Raw genomic sequence first — 19245 nt, 5'->3', positions numbered from 1 at the left:
TCAAACCCAAGCAGATTTTTAGGATTTTCGCAACTACAAGGTGTCTCCACTGAGACTTTTTCAAATTTAATTTTTATTATTAGTTTTTCGGAATTTTTTAACCATAAAAGGAATTATAGACTAAAGAATGCAAAGTAAAAAGCAGTAGAAAACATAAAAAATTGAATAAATGAGAACAAATCATCAAATGTAACAAACAGAAATGGTAGAGAATAAAAAGATGAGACAAAATAGATGTACTTAGAGAAATAAAGAAAAAACAAACCCTTTCTGTTTTCTCTGAGTGTTAAATACTATCATATACTATTCCATCACTGAATTTATTACGTCAAATATTACTATATAACTAAGTATTCATTGAAACCAGTAGATATATTTGTTAAAATTTAAATTGTAGGTCGCTGTTTTTAACATTTAAATATTGTCTGTATTGTCTTATTATTTACAACTTTGTATGTTGAGCTGTTGACTTGTGTACGTATGTTTTTTGTTATACTGACGTGTCTGTAAGTTCTTTTGTAACTTTTTTGACGAATAAATTATTATTATTATTATTATTATTATTATGAGTTTTAAATTTTTCGTCTTTTTATTTTTTCTTGTTTTTTACCTTTTTTTACCAAAAAATGGAAACTAGAAAAAAATATTGAAAACATAAAATAAATAGGCTAGAGAATAAAAGAAACAGTGAAGCAAGGATAGGTTAAATATAGAGAATATAAAAAGAATGACGAAACAATATACTTTTCTATCGTCTATACTTTCTGTATTTTCTATTCTGTTTTTTAGTCTTTTGAGTAAGTTTAATAAAATTCTAATAAGTGCGACTAAAGAACTTAGAGAAACAGTAAAAAAATGGTTAAATAAAAAACACATCATTTAAGGTAGAAAATAGAAATGGTAGAGGATAGAAAGAGGAAACAAAATACTTGGAAAAATACAGAGAAAACAGACACGTTCTGTATTCTCTGAGTGCTAAATATTTTCTTTTTCATATTCTTTATGAAAATCTTTTTATTCTAGATTTTCCTTCTTCCCCATTTTTTGTCCTTTTTATTTTGTCTGTTTTTTACTTTCTTACCGAAAAATGCAAAATAGAAAAAACAGAAAAGTTAAACAGTATATTAAAGAAACAAACTAGAAAATAAAAAGAACAGGGAGAAGTTAGACATTGCTAAAAAGTATATAAAAAGGATAATGAGAAAATAGAGATTTCCAATATCTTCACATTTTGTTAAAAACAACTTCTTTAATGTTTATTCTTTCTGTTTTTTCTGTCTTCCATTTTCTGTTTTTTTTTGTTTTTTTGGGTAAGTCTAATAAAAGTCTAGAGAACACAAAGATAACATAAAAGAAGCAGTAAAAAATAAAAAATTGAGTAGACAAAATATAATTGTAAAAAGAAAAACAAAGAACAAACCCTTTCTGTTTACTTTTTTTTCATATTTTCTCTATTATCTTTATTATGGAAGTGTTTCTATTCTTCAGTCTCCATATTCTCTATATTCTTTGTTCCTTTTATTTTTTCTGTTTTCTACATTTTATTTTTCTTACTGAAACTAACAAAACTCTAGCAAACCAAAAATAAAATGGAAATTAAAAAAAAACATAAAGAGAATTAAATACGTAGATTAAAAATCAAGAGAATAATGAAAAAAAGTGAGAAGAGTCTCTCTATGTCTCCTCTGTTTGTTATAAACAACTTCTCTATTGTCTATTCTTTCTATTTTTTTATTTTACATTTTCTGTTTTTTTGACTAATTTTAATGAAAGTCTTGTAAGTAAGATTAAGGACACAAATAAAAAATAAAAAACAGTAAGAATATAAAAAATGGAACAAATAAAGAACAGATCATTGAAAGTAAAAAAATAAAAACGATAGAGAATAGAAAGAAGAGACAAAATAGAATTGAAAAAAGAAAAACAGAGAAAAAGCCCTTTCTGTTTACTTTTTTTTCATATTTTTTCTATTATCTTTATTATGGAAGTCTTTCTATTCTTTAGTCTCCATATTCTCTATATTCTTTGTTCCTTCTATTTTTTTTGTTTTTTACCTTTTATTTTTCTTATTGAAACGAACAAAACTCTAGCAAACCAAAAATAAAATGGAAATTAAAAAAAAAGAGAATTAAATACGTAGATTAGAAAATCAAGAGAATAATGAAAAAAAGTGAGAAAGTCTCTCTATGTCCCCTCTGTTTGTTATAAACAACTTCTCTATTGTCTATTCTTTCTATTTTTTTATTTTACATTTTCTGTTTTTTGACTAATTTTAATGAAAGTCTTGTAAGTAAGATTAAAGACACAAATAAAAAATAAAAACGATAGAGAATAGAAAGAAGAGACAAAATAGAATTGAAAAAAGAAAAACAGAGAAAAAGCCCTTTCTGTTTACTTTTTTTTCATATTTTTTCTATTATCTTTATTATGGAAGTGTTTCTATTCTTCAGTCTCCATATTCTCTGTATTCTTTGTTCCTTCTATTTTTTTTGTTTTTTACCTTTTATTTTTCTTATTGAAACGAACAAAACTCTAGCAAACCAAAAATAAAATCGAAATTAAAAAAAAACATAAAGAGAATTAAATACGTATATTAAAAATCAAGAGAATAATGAAAAAAAGTGAGAAGAGTCTCTCTATGTCCCCTCTGTTTGTTATAAACAACTTCTCTATTGTCTATTCTTTCTATTTTTTTATTTTACATTTTCTGTTTTTTTGACTAATTTTAATGAAAGTCTTGTAAGTGAGATTAAAGACACAAAGAAAAAATAAAAAAACAGTATCAACATAAAAAATGGAACAAAAAAATAGTAAAAAAATAGAGACTATAGAGAATATAAAGAAGAGACAAAATAGAATTAAAAAAAGAAAAACAGAGAACTAACCCTTTCTGTTTTCCCTAAGTGCTAAATTCTTCCTTTTCCATATTTTTTCTATTATCTTATCTCTAAGGACGTCTTTCAATTTTATTGTAATTATTTAGTAATATTTGTCCTTCTATTCTGTAGTGTATCAAAAATAAATTTGAAAATAAAAACACAGATTAAATATAGAGAATGTCAAGTACACCAGAGTATAAAGAGAGCAGTGAGAATACGTGTCTCCAGAATATTAATTAAAAAATTAAAAAAATAAAGAAAATATTGAAAAATAGAGACTTTCAATGTCCCTTCTTTTTGTCCTCTCTATTTTTTCGATCTTCAATTTCCCTATTTTTTATGAAACTCTAATACGTGAAACTAAAAACCACAGAATTAAAACAGTAAAAAAAATAAAAAATAGAATAAATAAAAAAAAATCGTCGAAAAAAAATAGAACCAACAGACAAAATACAAATGTTTTCTCATTGCATGTGATATTTTTCGGAATTTTTCTACAAGAAAGACAAAGAAAAGGAACAGTAGAGGAAATAAATAAGTCGACAAATAAAGAACAGTTCATTAAAAGCAAAAAATTATGCTTAATTTTTTCTTTTCCATATTTTCTATTTTCTATTCTAGATTCTTTCTATTCTCTATTTTTTTTTTCTGGTCTTTTAATTAATTAATATTGAGTCGCTACAAAAATCATTAATACTAATGTCATTTTAAAACAACCAATGCCTGAAATTTTGTTTTCAGAAAAATTACGTAAAATAATGTCTAATAGTTATATAAAAATTCAAAACACACAAATAATTTTGGAGCTACCAAATATTTTTGGCACAAAACTTTATTTAATTTCATTTTTGCTTTGGGATGACACTAGAAATCATAAAATTTTGAATAATTAATTAAATTAAATAAAAAAAATATTTTTTAACGTACTTGGCGTTCTTTGTTCCAAAGTTTAGTTATATCTAACAATGCACAAGATTACAGTTTTTAAAGCAAACAATGTTACAGTAAATTGCAAAATTATGTTTGGAATGGAATTTTTTATTGCATTTTACTTAAAATCGGTATTCCTTCATAGTTTATCTTGTGTAACTCAACTGACATTTTAATAACTAGCCCCACTTTAGTCTCACAATTGGGGCAAAATTGAAAAACTTTAACTCGTGCATTTTTCGCCAATCGTGTCAAATTTTTCACTCTACTTTTACGTAACCGAAATGAAATCGTGTCTAAATATTTATGCATTATCAAGAAATGAATGGACGTTTCGTCAATGAACGAAACACCTTCGATTGTGTCGTAATGTGCGTAGCGGGACAAGCCATAGTCAGTTTCCTTATCCTTCTTTAAAATTAATTATCAGGGATTGTAGTAAAATCCAAGTGTTGCTAATTGAAGATTATGTGTTTTTCCTGCGTGCTCTACTGGTTTTAATAATTGTTCCAGATAAAGTATAATAATAATATGAAGAAAGCGATCTATCTGGCACAATTAATGAATTAATCACGATAAGAATTTACCAGTTATTTAACGACGGGAAAAAATTTCCTGTTTTTAATAATCATGAGCGAATTCCCCAATTATATAATTTGATAAAATTGCAAGTGCGTTGCGTTTCTATCGTGGACATTATTTTTAATTATCTGCTTGTAAATTGGTTTTGTATTACACTGGACGTTGATTAAATTACGGATTATTTTCTGTTTGAAACCACAAATGAGGGAAAGTTACGGTTTTTTTAATGCAATTTTTGCACTAATGCATTCATCAACAACATCATCATGCAATTGTAGAAATGCAGCAAAAATGGTTTTGCGAGTATTTAATTCCACTTGATGATAATCTCGAGAGAGTTTTCAATTAAGGTGAGGAGGTGATAAATGCTCTATTACCTTGCTCACATGTTTTTTAATCCATTTATGGTAATTAATACGTATTTCTAGAAAATTGTTGAGTAATTTATTATGTTTTATTAATTACTTGAAATATGGCACTAAGCAATAAGTTTATGGTCTATTTTAATCATCACCCTGTATTATACGAGTTAAAATGGTTGAAATTTAAAATTCATCTTATTTCAAATTTTTGCTTTTTCCATTTAATTTTTTCTGTATGTTCTCTGTTCTTACATTTTTTGTTTATCAGTTTTTTAGTGTCTTAACTACTTGGTCTTTTAGACTTCTCATTATTTCAAATTACAGGTTTTTTCAATTTTTACATTCTAATATATTTTCAGTTTCTAAATTTTTCAGCTTTTTTCTCTTCTAAGAAACATTTACTTTCTCACTATTTCAGCTTTTCAGTTCCTACGTTTTCAGTTTTTCAGTCTCTTGTCAGTGTCTTAGCTAATTTGATGTTTCAACCTTTCAGTTTCTATTTTTAAAATGCCTCCACTGTTGTCAATTTTATTTAAAAAAAAACAAAATATATTATATAATTTCGTGTTAGAATAGTTAACTAAATTAGCAATATTTCATTTTTTTAGTTTCTTAGTATTCTAAATTTACAGTTCTTAAGTTTTTCAGATGTTTTAGCTTTCTTCACGTATTTTTGCTTTTTAATTTTTTTTCGTTTTACTTTTCCGTTTTTTATTTTTTGTTTTTTAGTCTTTGTTGTTTCAGTTTTTCAGTTTAGGTTTCTCAATTAATTTATCAGTTTTTCCAATATTTCAGTTTCTAAATACTTTAGCTTCTGAAAAATTTTTAGTTCCTAAGTTTTTCAGCTATTTCTCTCCTAGTATTTTGTTTCTTGGTTCCAGTTTTGTGTCCAGGTTTTCAGTTTTTTTCTCTGTTCAGATAAAAATTATTTTGCTCTTCAGTTTCATGTTGTTTTTCTAGGTTTTTTAGCTTTTAGTCTCTTATTAGTGTCTTAGATATTTGATGTTTCAGCTTTTCAGCTTCTATTTTTTTTACAGTGGAAGCACTGTTAATTTAACAATTAACTAAATTAGGAGCATTTCTGTTTTCTAGTTCAAAGTATTTTAAGTTAACAGTTTTTAGGTTTTTCAGTTTTCCAGATGTTTTAGCTTTTTTCACACTCTGAAGAGATTTTTGTTCTTCAGTTCTTTATTTTTTGTAGTTTTAGTTTTTTAGTATAGGTTTCTCATACATCTGACTATCAGTTTTTTTCCTTTCTCAATATTTCAGTTTCTAAGTACTTTAGGTTCTGCAAAAATTTTTGGTTTCTAAGTTTTTCAGCAATTTCATTCTTAGTATTTGTAATAATTCTAGTTTGCAATTTTTCAACTTTTTATCGTTCAGTTCCTAGGTTTTCAGACTTTTTTCTCTGTTCAGATACTTTTTTTACTTCTCAGTTTTTTTGTTTCTAGATTTTTCAGCTTTTCAGTTACTACGTATTTCAGCTTTTCAGTTTTTTAACATTTTAGTCAATTTTTTTACCTACAGTTCCAAAGTTTTTGAGGTTTTACAATTTTTCAGTTCCAGAAGACTTATTTATAGTTATAGTGTTTAAGTCTGAGTTTCGTGATCTTTAGCCTTTCACAAGCTTCATGAAATCAACTAATACGAACTAACAACGAATAAATTTTAATTGAGTCTTCTATAAACCGACTCTAAAGCAGACTTTTTTTTAAATATATCGACTAGTAGATTTTTTAAATTTTTATTGGAATTATAAATTAGTTTTTAAATACCTAGAAAAAAGTTGTTTGTTCAATAGTATTACAACAAAGAGAGGACAATTACAATTGTTTGCTTACTAACCTGAATTTGTACTTCGTACTTGAGGTCCAAATTCTGTTTCCTCAAATTTTGTTTATTCAACATCTAGTCGTGTCATTGCTCTTTTAGCAACTTTGAGAAAATTAAATTTGCATTTTTGGTACGTACACACCTGACATCATTGTTTAAATAATTTATTATATTGTAAAATAAACAATATCGGACTTGAAGTGTAGCCTTGAGGAAGTTCCATTTCCAAATCAACTGAATGAACATATTGTATTAAAATTTGTGTCCACTTTTCTGGAAGAGAAACGTCCGTTTAGCATGAAAATACAGTTGATTGTCAGATTAGGCAGCGGTAAAAATAAACCAGAATAATAATGTGTCATGACCATGAACCATCCATATTGGCGTTTTATTATTATGTACCTGAAATAAAACTAACTGTGTGAAACGAGCAAAGTCTCGTTGCTCTACTCTACCAGCTAATTGGTGTCTCTAGGCTAGGAAAAATAGATTAAGTAATATAATAGTCTATAATGTTACGTTATCATCACGCTGTTGCACGTTCAACCTATTTATTTATCAAAGATTCTCATACTTTATAGATTCGCTCAATTTTGCATAAACTGGCGTTTCCATATTGGTAAATATGGTATCTTGTTTTTTGTGACGGGTCAATTAACAATATATGTGCCTTGGCACAGATTGCGTTCGCTTTGTTGCAGCTGCGGTTTCGATTTCTTTCCGTTTTCTCAGATAAATTGGGAAAACGGCCTCTTGTTGTTTATCGATCAAACTATTTTCTCACACTAATTATTGTGGATAAGGAACTCAAAGGTTTCGACACGCTTATCACATGTGGAACGGATGCGAACTGAAGAACGGGCGTGCGAAAGTGAAGAGGTGGAGAGGTCACACAAGGGCGTTTTTAACACTTTTTTATTTGCACATCCTATATATATATATATATATATATATATATATATATATATATATATACATATTTTTTTTCATTGCTGGTACTAGAAATTTAAACTGAAACTAGTCAAAGGTAGTCTAAAAAATAACACAAGTTTCGTCAAAAAAATTAATAATGTTTGAAGGCCGATTACGGAGGAGTTGTGCCTAAAAATCCAGTACTAAAGTAATCGGCGTATGAAAATAATTTAATCAAAAATTCATTGTTTGAACATTTAAACTAGGCGTAGGTAGTCTACTAAATGACTCAAGTTTCGTCAAAAAAATTCAATCTTCAAAGGGCGATTACGGCGGAGCTGTGGCTGAACGTCCAATACCGAAGTAATCGGCGTATGAAAATAAAGCTAATCAAAAATTCATTGTTGGTGCTAAAACTTGGTCAAAACTTTCGTCAAATAATTTATAATGTTCAACGGTCGATTACGAAGGAGTTGTGGCTAAAAATCCAATACTAAAGTAATCGGCGGATGAAAATAACTTAATCAAAAATCATTGTTTGAAAATTTAAACTAGGCATAGGTAGTCTACTAAATGACTCAAGTTTCGCCAAAAAAAATCAATGTTCAAAGGCCGATTACGGCGGAGCTGTGGCTGAACGTCCAATACCGAAGTAATCGGCCTATGAAAATAAAGTTAATCAAAAATTCATTGTTGGTGCTAAAACTTCGTCACAACTTTCGTAAAAAAAATCTATACTCTTCAAAGACCGATTACGGGGGAGCTGTGACTAAAAGTCTAATACTGAAGTAATCGGCATATAAAAATAAATTTAATAAAAAATTTATTGTTGTTTCTAAGACTTTGTCAAAACTTAAAAAAATATAATGTTCAAAAGCCGATTACGGAGGAGCTGTGACTAAAAGTCTGATACTTTCGTGATCGGCACATGAAAATAATAATCAGAAATTCATAAAATTCTAGGCGTCCGTCCCATTTCTTTCCATTCTTTTAATCCGACCAATACATCACACCGGTTTAAAAGTTCACTAGGTCCATAATTTATTAAAATCGGAATGCGGTTTGATTCATTCCAGACACAATTTTCTTTCGTTTAGCATAGAGAAAGTGGCAATAAATTTGCAATGCGACGCCAAAACTGTCAACACCATCTCAAACAACAATTATATTATTATTTACTTAAATCACTGAAATTATCCCATTTATTTTTGCTCCCAGTTATACAAACTGGAACGTACAACTTATTTCGTGACTCAAAATAATTATGTTTCATCATTCATTATTACTGTTTTTTTTTGCAATAGTATAAGCAAATTTTCATCGCCTACGATTTGTAGGTAGTTCATTTATTTGTTTAATAATTTAATAGTTGCTCAATTAAGATTTGTAGGACCCTCAAACAACTGCCCACGAGGTTTTTCTTACGCTTTTCCCATTTAAAAATCAGTGGAAAGCAAATCGCATGCAAGAGAATATTTTAACAATGCTGTCCTTGTTGCCAATTTTATTCGAAAATGCAAAAAATGGTATCATGATTTATAATTTTGTGTTAAAATAAATCATATAAGTCAGGAATATTTCAGTTTCTTAATTTTTCAAAATCTTTCAGGCTTATAATTTCGAATTTTTTCAGCTTCTCTCACATGTTTTGAAAATATATTTAAGAAGATCTTATTATTTTTCGCAGTTTTTTATTTTTTCTAATTTCAGTTTTTCAGTTTGGGTTTTTCTCAATGTTCCAAATTATTAATTTTTCAGTTTTTTAGTGTGGGCTTCTTCATGTTTCCTTCTTTCAGTTTTTTCTTAATATTCTAAGTTTTTTAGCTTCTGAAAAATTTGTAATTCCTAAGTTTTCAGGTATTTTCTTTCTTCAGAGAAAAATTTTTCTATATCTGAGTATTCCAGCTTTTTAGACTCGTATTAGTGTTTTAGCTACTTCAGTGTTTCAGCGTCTCAGTTTTTCAATTTAAAAATTTTTGAGTTTTTCATTTTTTCACTTCTATAAATGTTGTGTCATAAAACGTTTTTATACTTTGTAAGTATTTTCGATTTTCAGTTTCTATTTTTTTTAGCTTTTTTCTCTCTTTAATTTTTTTTAGGTGTTGCAGCTTTTCAGACTCTTATTAGTGTCTTAGCTGCTTTAGTGTTTGTCTCATTTTTTCATTTTCTAAAGTTCCAATGTTCCCAATTCTTGTTTTTTTATAGATTGTTACAGATTTTCAGTTCCTATGGTTTTCAGTTTTTTTCTTTCTTCGGTTAAAGATTTCTCTATTTGAATTTTTTTAATAGGTGTTTACATTTTCGGTTTAATTTTTCGGTATCTTAGCTTCTTGGTGTCTCAGTTTCTCATTTTCGAAAGTTTTAAGTTTTTCATTATTTCAGAGTTACAGTTTCTAAAGTTTCGGTTTTATAATTTTTGTAGTTTCAGTTTTTAAGTTACTTAAAGTCACTGCTTGAATATTCCCAGTTTCACAGTTTTTTTAGCTTGGCACAGATTTTCAGTTCCTAAGTGTTTAACTTTTTTCTCCTTTCAAATAAAAATTCTCTGCTTAGCAATTTTTCAATTTATTGTTACTTCAGTTTCTATGTTTTTGAGCTTCTCAATATCTTATTGGTATTTTAATTACTTTAGTGTTTCAGTTTTTAATTTTCTAAGTTCTTCTGTATTTCAGCTTTAGTTTCTTGGTTTTTCTTTTTTAAGTTTCAACTTTTCAGTTTTCTATTTTTTCAATATTGCAGTTTCCCAGTTTTTCAACCTAGGTTTCTAAGTTTTTTAGTGTTTTATTTTTTCAGTTAAAAATTACTTATTTCTCAGTTTCACAGTTTTTTCAGCTTTCAAGTATTTCTTTTAGATGTTTATTCCCGAGTTTTCGGCTTTTAAATTCCCTTCCTTAGAATACAAATTTTACTATTTTTCACTTATAATAATTTTTAGTTTCTTGGTCGATTCCTAATTTTCTTGTGATTACTATTTGCTTATTTATTGGAATCTTTTTTTTTTCTAGTACTTAGGAACAATTTTAAAACTTTTGCTGATTGAAATTTTCTTGCCACGCACTTAAATTTTCATAAGAGAGTGAAAAAAGGAGAATTTTTAGAACAGGATATCAGAACAGAAACTGAAACACTGAAAATACTGCAACTTTTGACATTTTTGAACAAGAAATGGTAGAACAGATTTAGTGCTCAAATCGAACTCAGTTATCAAAAACTAAGAAAACCCACTTGTGAAAAAAAAAACAAAAAATTAAGAATATGAAAGACTGAAAAACTAAAACACTGCGAAACTAAAACAGACATTGAAAAATCGGAAAACTGTGAGACTGGAATTTTGAGTAACTAAAAGTGACGATTAGAGATTTCAAGACAGAATTTTAAAGTTTTTAGGCTAAAAAAAGAGATTAAAAAATTTGAATAAAAAATGGGTAGGATTTTTTTATTAGTTTTTCTCAATTTTGTGTTGTCTTCCGCTTGCAGTCGCTGACCCAAATCCGTCGTAAATAATAAAATCGTTGAGACCTTGCATTTCCCACCTCAAACCCATCCATCCATTCATGAAGAGCCCCCGAGGTCAGTGGCTCATCGTTGCATTCGCTTGTGTAAACGACAAATTCGCTCGCATGTTGTCGCCAAATCTTCCTTCCTTTCGCACGTCTCTATTAATTACGTCCCATCTGACCCTAGCGGTACCTTTGGTATTGTTGTTGGATCCTCATATAATCCCGCAATTACACGATTTGCATATCAGTCTCTCACGGCCGGCGTGGCACTTCAAAGGTCGCAGGAATTTCCCCATCTAATGCTGGACAGGAGGCAAGCAAATTGATTGCGAATGAAACCGCTCCTTTATTTAGTTGGTAAAAGCGCCGCAAATGCGTGGGCGCTGCTGTCGTTCGTTCTTGGAGGGCCGCGCCTTTTTTCAGGATTATGATGTTATGTGATTTGTGAAAATTGTATTTTTTGTGGGAGGGAAAAGTCACTGTTACAGCTGGCGCTTGAGATTGATTAGATTGGAGCAGATGATGAAATTTAACATATGGGTTATGGGTCATGGGGTGAGGGTGGAAAGGTGGTATCGTGCTATTGATTGGGTTTGTTGGTTGCGTAACAACACCTTGACCCATTGTCGTAAAAATAACACATTGTTTGTATTTGCAGTTTAATCTACATTCATTATTAGGAACAATTCCATGTGTTCGGGTTTTTTAAGGTTTTAATTTCAGTACAAGTTTTGAAATTTATTAAAAAAAAAACGAAAACGATTTTAATTAAAATACCGAATAAATCGTCAAAGAAAAGTCAAAACTTAAAAACTAAAAAAAATTCCGCGAAAAGCTGAAGTCAGGTACCAAAAAATCCGAAATACTTAAATATCTGCCAAAATGTAATATTTACTAAAGTAGCCAAGACTAATGAAAAACTGAAAAACTACCAAAATGTAAATTTGAAATACTGAGAAACTTAAAAACTTAAAATGTTAGTTTTTAACTCACAAGTTTTGTGTACTATTTAATTATATACAGGGTGCTCAAAACTGGCGCACCAACTCAGTGGTACGTTATTGAGAAGCAAGCGCAGATTATGGGGAAAATGTTGAAAAAATTCCTAAAGACATATTTTAAAAAATCTGGAGCTATAAACTTATTGTGTTAACTTCTTTAGTTTTCATTATTTTTTTATGTTTCATACCAGGTAATCGTTCCGTAACAAAACGATAAATAATTATTTTTAAATTTACTATCAGATTTTAGCAGTTTTTTTAATTTAAAAAAATTTTTCCACTGAAAAAATCATGAAATGCTGCGGTAAATCTACAAAACTACAATAAAGATTAACAACTGCTGATACATTTTAACGTAAATTATGCCAAAAGGTAGGCTTTTCAATGTCTTTGTAATAATTTTCCAATAAAGAAAGTGAACCAAACAGTCATTCGTTATTCGTGTTTTCCTCGTCATCTCTCATTTGTCAACATAAGTTTCTTGCATCAAAGATACAATAATCATTCCGCATAGGAAATGCAATAATTGTGAAGCCCCAAAATTCGTACAACGCTCAAAATATCCGAATAAACATTTTCCCGCCATTTATGGTTACTGTTTTCGACCTAGCTCAGTGGCGCCCCCAACGGTAATTTTACTTTCGAATTGTTGCTCAAATTCTATTGCGATCATGACTGTTAGACAACGTTGCCACATATCATTTACCTAAAATTAGTTATTTATCAATAACTTTAAAACAAAGAATTTTTCTACTATTTTTACCTTTATGTGTAACCAGTTCTCTACCACACACCATTGAGTTGGTGCGTCAGTTTTTGAGCACGCTGTATAGTTTTTGGTTTCTAGGGTCTGTTATTTTAATAGTGAGTTAACTTTAGAGTCAAATCACCTTAAACCTAAACTTACTGTTAACTTATAGTTAAGTAATAACCGCTCTTTCAATTAGGTACTTCGGTCTGAGTAAGAAAATATCTAAGTTAAGTCAAGAGTCAAGTTAGAAATGCGTTTGTTTTTTACTATAACCTGAAATTAACTCGTTATCAGTGTTTATAAAAAGCTCTATTTAAATTTAATAGACCAATCAAACTGCTCCAATTTCGTCACGTGATCAGTTAATCACGCATTTAATTACGAATTAAATTAATGACTCATCTTTTTTACTCTTGTTAAAATTTAATTTGTAAGTCAACATCGGGAATGGACCAATTACATTTGTTCAGATTGGTCACGTGATCAGTTAATCACGCATTTAATTGATGACACTTCTGTAAATCGGTCCTTAGTCTCTTATTTCAGAGTTTTATTAGTTTTTACAACTTTTGTAGTTTTTCACACTTGTATTGCAAAAGTTTCAAGTGTTTCATTTCTTAATTTTTCAGTACTTCACCGTTTCAGTTCTTAATATTCATGATTTTTTATTTTGAAATAACCTTTCAGCCACCTAATTTCTCAAAATTTACATATGTTCATAATCCTTTCAGTTTTTCAGTAGTGTTGTGTTTCGTTTCTTCATTTCTCAGTACTTCAGTAAATTTTCAATTCCCAACATTTACTCGAAGGTTCCAAGTTTCAGTTGTTTCCGATTTTTCTTATTAATTTCTATTAATTTTTTAACTTCTGAGTTAGTTTATGAGTTTGTTAGATTCTCACTGTTTCAGGATCTAAATTTTCTTGTTTCTCATTGTGTAGTTCCAGTTGTTTTTTTGTTTTTTATCAAGTTAAAGTTTTTCAGTTTCTGGTTTTTCATTCTGTTGCTAGAACGGTAGTGTTTCAGTTTTCAAATTTTTTCACTTTTCATACTTTCTAGTTTTTAATAGGTCTTTTTTAGCTTTTTTCTCTCTTTAATTTTTTTCTAGGTGTTGCAGCCTTTCAGACTCTTATTAGTGTCTTAGCTGCTTTAGTGTTTGTTTCATTTTTTCATTTTCTAATTTTCTAAAGTTCCAATGTTCCCAATTCTTATTTTTTTCTTTAGATTGTTACAGATTTTCAGTTCCTATGGTTTTCAGCTTTTTTCTTTCTTCAGTTAAAGATTTCTCTATTTGAATTTTTTTAATAGTTGTTTACATTTTCGGTTTAATTTTTTGTTATCTTAGCTTCTTGGTGTCTCAGTCTCTCATTTTTGCAAGTTTTAAGTTTCTCATTATTTCAAAATTACAGTTTCTAAAGTTTCGGTGTTATAATTTTTGTAGTTTTAGTTTTTAAGTTACTTAAAGTTACTGCTTGAATATTCCCAGTTTCACAGTTTTTTTAGCTTGTCACAGATTGCCAGTTCCTAAGTTTTTAGCTTTTTTCCCCTTTCAAATAAAAATTCTCTACTTAGCACTTTTTCAATTTTTGTTACTTCAGTTTCTATGTTTTTGGGCTTCTCAATATCTTATTGGTTTTTTAATTACTTTAGTGTTTCAGTTTTTAATTTTCTAAGTTCTTCTGTATTTCAGCTTTAGTTTCTTAGTTTTTCTTTTAAGTTTCAACTTTTCAGTTTTCTATTTTTTCAATATTGCAGTTTCCCAGTTTTTCAACCTAAGTTCCTAAGTTTTTAGTGTTTTATTTTTTCAGTTAAAAATTACCTATTTCTCAGTTTTACAGTTTTTTCAGCTTTCAAGTATTTCTTTTCAGCGTATCGGTTTCTAAATTTCTCAGTTTCTCAGGATATAAGTATTTCTTTCAGATTTTTTTTCTTTCCGATTTTTCAGCCTTCCAGCCTTCTTATTAATTCCTATTAATTTTTTAACTTCTGAGTTAGTTTATTAGTTTGTTAGATTCTCAATGTTTCAGGATCTAACTTTTCTTGTTTCTCATTGTGTAGTTCCAGTTCCAGTTCCATCCAGTGTCCGTTTTTTTGTTTTTTATTAAGTTAAAGTTTTTCAGTTTTTGGTTTTTTATTCTGTTGCTAGAACGGCAGTGTTTCAGTTTTCTAATTTTTTCACTTTTCATACTTTCTAGTTTTTAATAGGTCTTTAAGTTTCTTAACTTTTCACAAGTACAGTGTTCGAGTTTTTCTGTGTTTCAGCTGCAAATTAACTCTAACTTATCTAAGCTTTTCAGTTCCTAAGTCTTATAGTTTTTTAGTATTTTAACCACTTTAAATGTAAGTTTTTTATTTATTATTTTTATTTCGCATTTAAATTTTATAATTTTTAACATGATGTAATTACAAATTGGAGTCAGGGAATTCCTGAAATGTTTAATTTTGACACGATTTTAAGCTACATTATTTTATTAATTGAAAAAAAAAAACTTAATGTTAATACAGCGTGCTCAAAAACTGGCGCACCAACTCAATGGTGTGTGGTAGAGAACTGGTTACATATAAAGGTAAAAATAGTAAAAAATAGTCTTTGTATAAAAGTTATTGATAAATAACGGACTTTAGATAAATGATATGTGGCAACGTTGTCTAACAGTCATGATCGCAATAGAATTTGAGCAACAATAAAAATAAATTATTTTTGAAACGGTTTCCTAGGAAATAATTCCCAGTGTTGGCACATCTACAAATTGTGATTTTTTGGATGAATTTTAATTATTTTAAATTAAAAAAACTGCTAAAATCTGATAGTAAATTTAAAAATAATTATTCATCGTTGTGTTACGGAACGAGTACCTGGTGTGAAACATAGAAACATAAAAAAATAATGAAAACTAAAGAAGTTAACACAATAAGTTTGTAGCTCCAGATTTTTTTAAAATATGACTTTAGGAATTTTTTCAACATTTTTCCCATAATCTGTACTTGCTTTTTAATAACGTACCAGTGAGTTGGTGCGCCAGTTTTTGAGTTTTGGGAAATGATTGGAAAATGATTCCTTCTTTTAAAATTGTAAGTTTAGTGAGCGTTGAAAGCCTACATTATTCCATCTTTGTAACAATGAGTAAATTATCCATTTGCTAATTTGGTTCATGTTTAAACTATTTTTTTTTTAACCTTGCAACCTTTTTTTGGTAAATTCCGTGCGCAAAACATTGAGGAGGCATTTTCCTCTTTATTGTTTTATTATTATGGCCAGTGCTGTAGTCGCGTTCCAAGTAGGGAACGATTGCCTTTTTCACGCGATATTGACACTTGGTTTAGTCGTGAAACATTGATGGGGGCATTGTTCGAACGAGTATAGACTTGGTTCAAACTGCGGCAGTTGGTTACATTCTTAATATGATAATTAAAAAGTCATTTCCCTTGTCTCGGTCCATTGGCCATCGCAAAAAATCCCACAAAAACCAAATTCGTGAAAGTGTATTAATCAGGAGCAATATCCTACTCCAATTACTCAAGGAGTCTCTTGAATATCTGCATGTCAATTAATTAACAATTACAGCTCTCACGAGAAATCGATTTTTGCTGAAAAATGCATTCGCCAAAAATCAGGTCAGAGTCATTGTTCACACTTGGGATAAATTTCTCTTTCATTTAATTGTAACCTCCACCAGCCCACGAATTCAGTTTCATGGTCAATGCTGCGGAAGTAACTCACACAATATAACCAAATTCTCAGACGACTTTCTTTGAGTTTCCTTCCAAATTGGAGAAATGCGTCCAGTAATTAAAAACTTACACTAAAATATCCAGCTGGACTTAACAGCAGTGGGTTGGATGTCGAAATTAATTTATTTACTTGTGTAATGGTTTTGTGATTCACGTTTACATGCAAAATTCATTCGATCGTGTGTGGAGTGGGAGGAGAAGAGCTGAGTTTGTTCACTTTCTGCCAGATTTTGGTCTTGAACTTGGTGCTAAAGTTGACAAAGACAATCAACGATTGCGTAGGTATTGCTTTATTGAACGGGTTTTCTGCAAGAAGTTGCTATGCTAATTGATGATTTAACATAGGTCAAATGTTTACATCATTTTCATGACGTTTCCGAACGATTCAATGCAATTTTGCTTCCTTAAAATAAACTATTTATTAAATATTTAAAAAAAATGTATTTCTTTGACGACTCGTCACACATTACTGATTAAAAAATATCATAAGAATGTTAAACAACAAACATAAATAGAATAAACGAAAAAAAATTATTAGAAACGAGTTCACTAAATTATCTCTTTGTACACCAGAAGATTAAGAATATGTAAATAAAATAAGCTTGGATAAATAAAAATTCACTGTTCATAAATTCAATAATGAATCTTTTATCGTAATTTAAATAAGGAAAACAAATAACCTTGCAAGTAAAGATAATGTTGCTAAATTTTGAAAAAATATTTGGTCTGATAAAAAGATTTTAACATACAATGAAATTTATGTATTTATTAATTTTTATGTTTTATTTTCTCTTAATAAAGGCCTATTGTTATTATTATTATTATTATTATTATTATTATTATTATTATTATTATTATTATTATTATTATTATTATTATTATTCATTATTATTATTAATATTATTATTATTATTATTATTATTATTATTATTGTTATTATTAAATGTTATCTTTTAAAATCACAAATGTTTATTTATAACTTTTTGTTAAACATTATTTTGTTAGACATTATTTTAAATGGAAAGCTATATTTTTAAATGCGTTTTTGGATTACTCTATACCAAAATTTAGCCGTTTACAAAATATTTATGGTTTAAATTTTTTCTTTGTATTTGCACCTTCCAGTTCAAAAATCGATAACTCTGTCATTTTTAAAAGTTTGGAAATATTTTTAAGCTCATTTAAAAGAGGAAACCTTGATCTTTCCTTTGGTGTTTTCACATTTCTAAAAAAGAATTACAAATTCCAAATTTTTTAAGTTAAGTTTGTAGAACTTTAAGCACCCATAACTCAATTTTTTTTTTCATTTTATTGAATAGTCGAGAATTTCATTCTGCATAGATCTGTATTCGCATTCCCTACACTTATGTTTAATCGCTTTCAAGTTACATAATTTTTGTTGGGATTGAGAAATTCATTAACCATAGGTTTTTTTTCATACATTGAAAAAATGTGAGAAATTAAATTTTTTCAAACCAAAAGTTAATGAATTTATTTTGTTTTTACAGGACTGACAATCAATTTTTGAACAGAGTTTGTCGTTTGTTTAATTAGAAATGTTTTTATGGCAAGCTATGCAAAAATAGCTATGGTCAGTAGGAAATTTTCTACAATGTCAAAAAAACCAACATAACTTGAAAATTATCACAGATAGGTATAGGGAATGCTAATACAGATCGATGCAGAAAAAAAATCTCCTCCATCTAGTAAAATCAAAATTGGAACATCCCATTTAAAAAAATTAAGTTATGGGTACTTGAAGTTGTCTAAACTTAACCTTAAAATTTTTGGGTTTATTAACTTCTTTTCCAATTTTGAACACACTAAACAGTAGATATAGGCCTCCTCTTTTAATTCTCCAAATATGATTTCGAAATCTCTATAACTAAGCGAGTTACCGATTTTTTAAGTGGCAAGTGTAAATCCAAAAATTTTCCAAAAATCTTAAATATCCCGAAAACGGTTAAACTTAGGTATAGGGAAAGCTGATAAAAACCCACCTAAAATAACTCAAATAATCTAAAAACGCAGTGAAAAACATAACTTTCTATTTAAAATAAGAAAGTTGATAGCGACTTCCGGTGTAACCGGAAGTGCCGCCATCTTGAAAATATTTTCATTGAGCAGAACTCAGCGAATTGTGGCCGAGTACCGACTTTTAAATAAATATCTTTATAAGAACTTTGATTACTTGAGAGGAACAGGCTGTAAAAGTTATCTGAAGCAGTATTTAAAAAAAACGAATAATATTAATATGAAAATAAAAGTGACCTCTTCCAGAATTCAACAAACTCAACAAAAGAATAAAAAAATAAAAAAGTTAAGGATAATTTTACACAAAAGGTTCTTAAAGTGACTACTTTATAACTATGTTTTGTGTTATCTTATTAAGTGTTTTTTTTTCTTTTTTTTTATTACATTTTTTAGAGAGATAAAGTAGTGTATAAGAATGAAGTAACTTACGTTCTACATTTACAAAAATAAAATCAACCTGTTTCTTGTTTTTTTTTTATAATTATGCATAACAAAAATACTATGAATTTGTTTTACCATGTGTAGATTTACAGTACAAGTGAAGTTCAACTTGCTAAAAATACAAATTCACAGAAAGCGAAATCAAAACTATAATAGTGAAAGGAATATGCGTGAGAAACTTAATCGTTGCAACAACATTCATTCAAATAAAATTATCTTTTTATCAATCAGAGAGACACATTTGCCTCACAATTAAACACATCGTTAATGATCTGAATATCGAGGTTGGT

General features: G+C 28.5%; 1 protein-coding gene across 1 annotated transcript in view; it reads left to right on the top strand.

Annotated features, from left to right (window-relative positions):
* LOC135267235 (uncharacterized) overlaps positions 1–19245 on the top strand; it is a 66284-nt gene that overhangs the window by 581 nt on the left and 46458 nt on the right. The gene's annotated exons all lie outside the window — the stretch shown is intronic.

The sequence above is a fragment of the Tribolium castaneum genome, chromosome 1, assembly GCF_031307605.1.
Source record: "Tribolium castaneum strain GA2 chromosome 1, icTriCast1.1, whole genome shotgun sequence".
Taxonomy (NCBI): domain Eukaryota; kingdom Metazoa; phylum Arthropoda; class Insecta; order Coleoptera; family Tenebrionidae; genus Tribolium; species Tribolium castaneum.
Note: the sequence above shows the minus strand (reverse complement) of the source record. Positions and strands in the feature narration are given on the sequence as shown.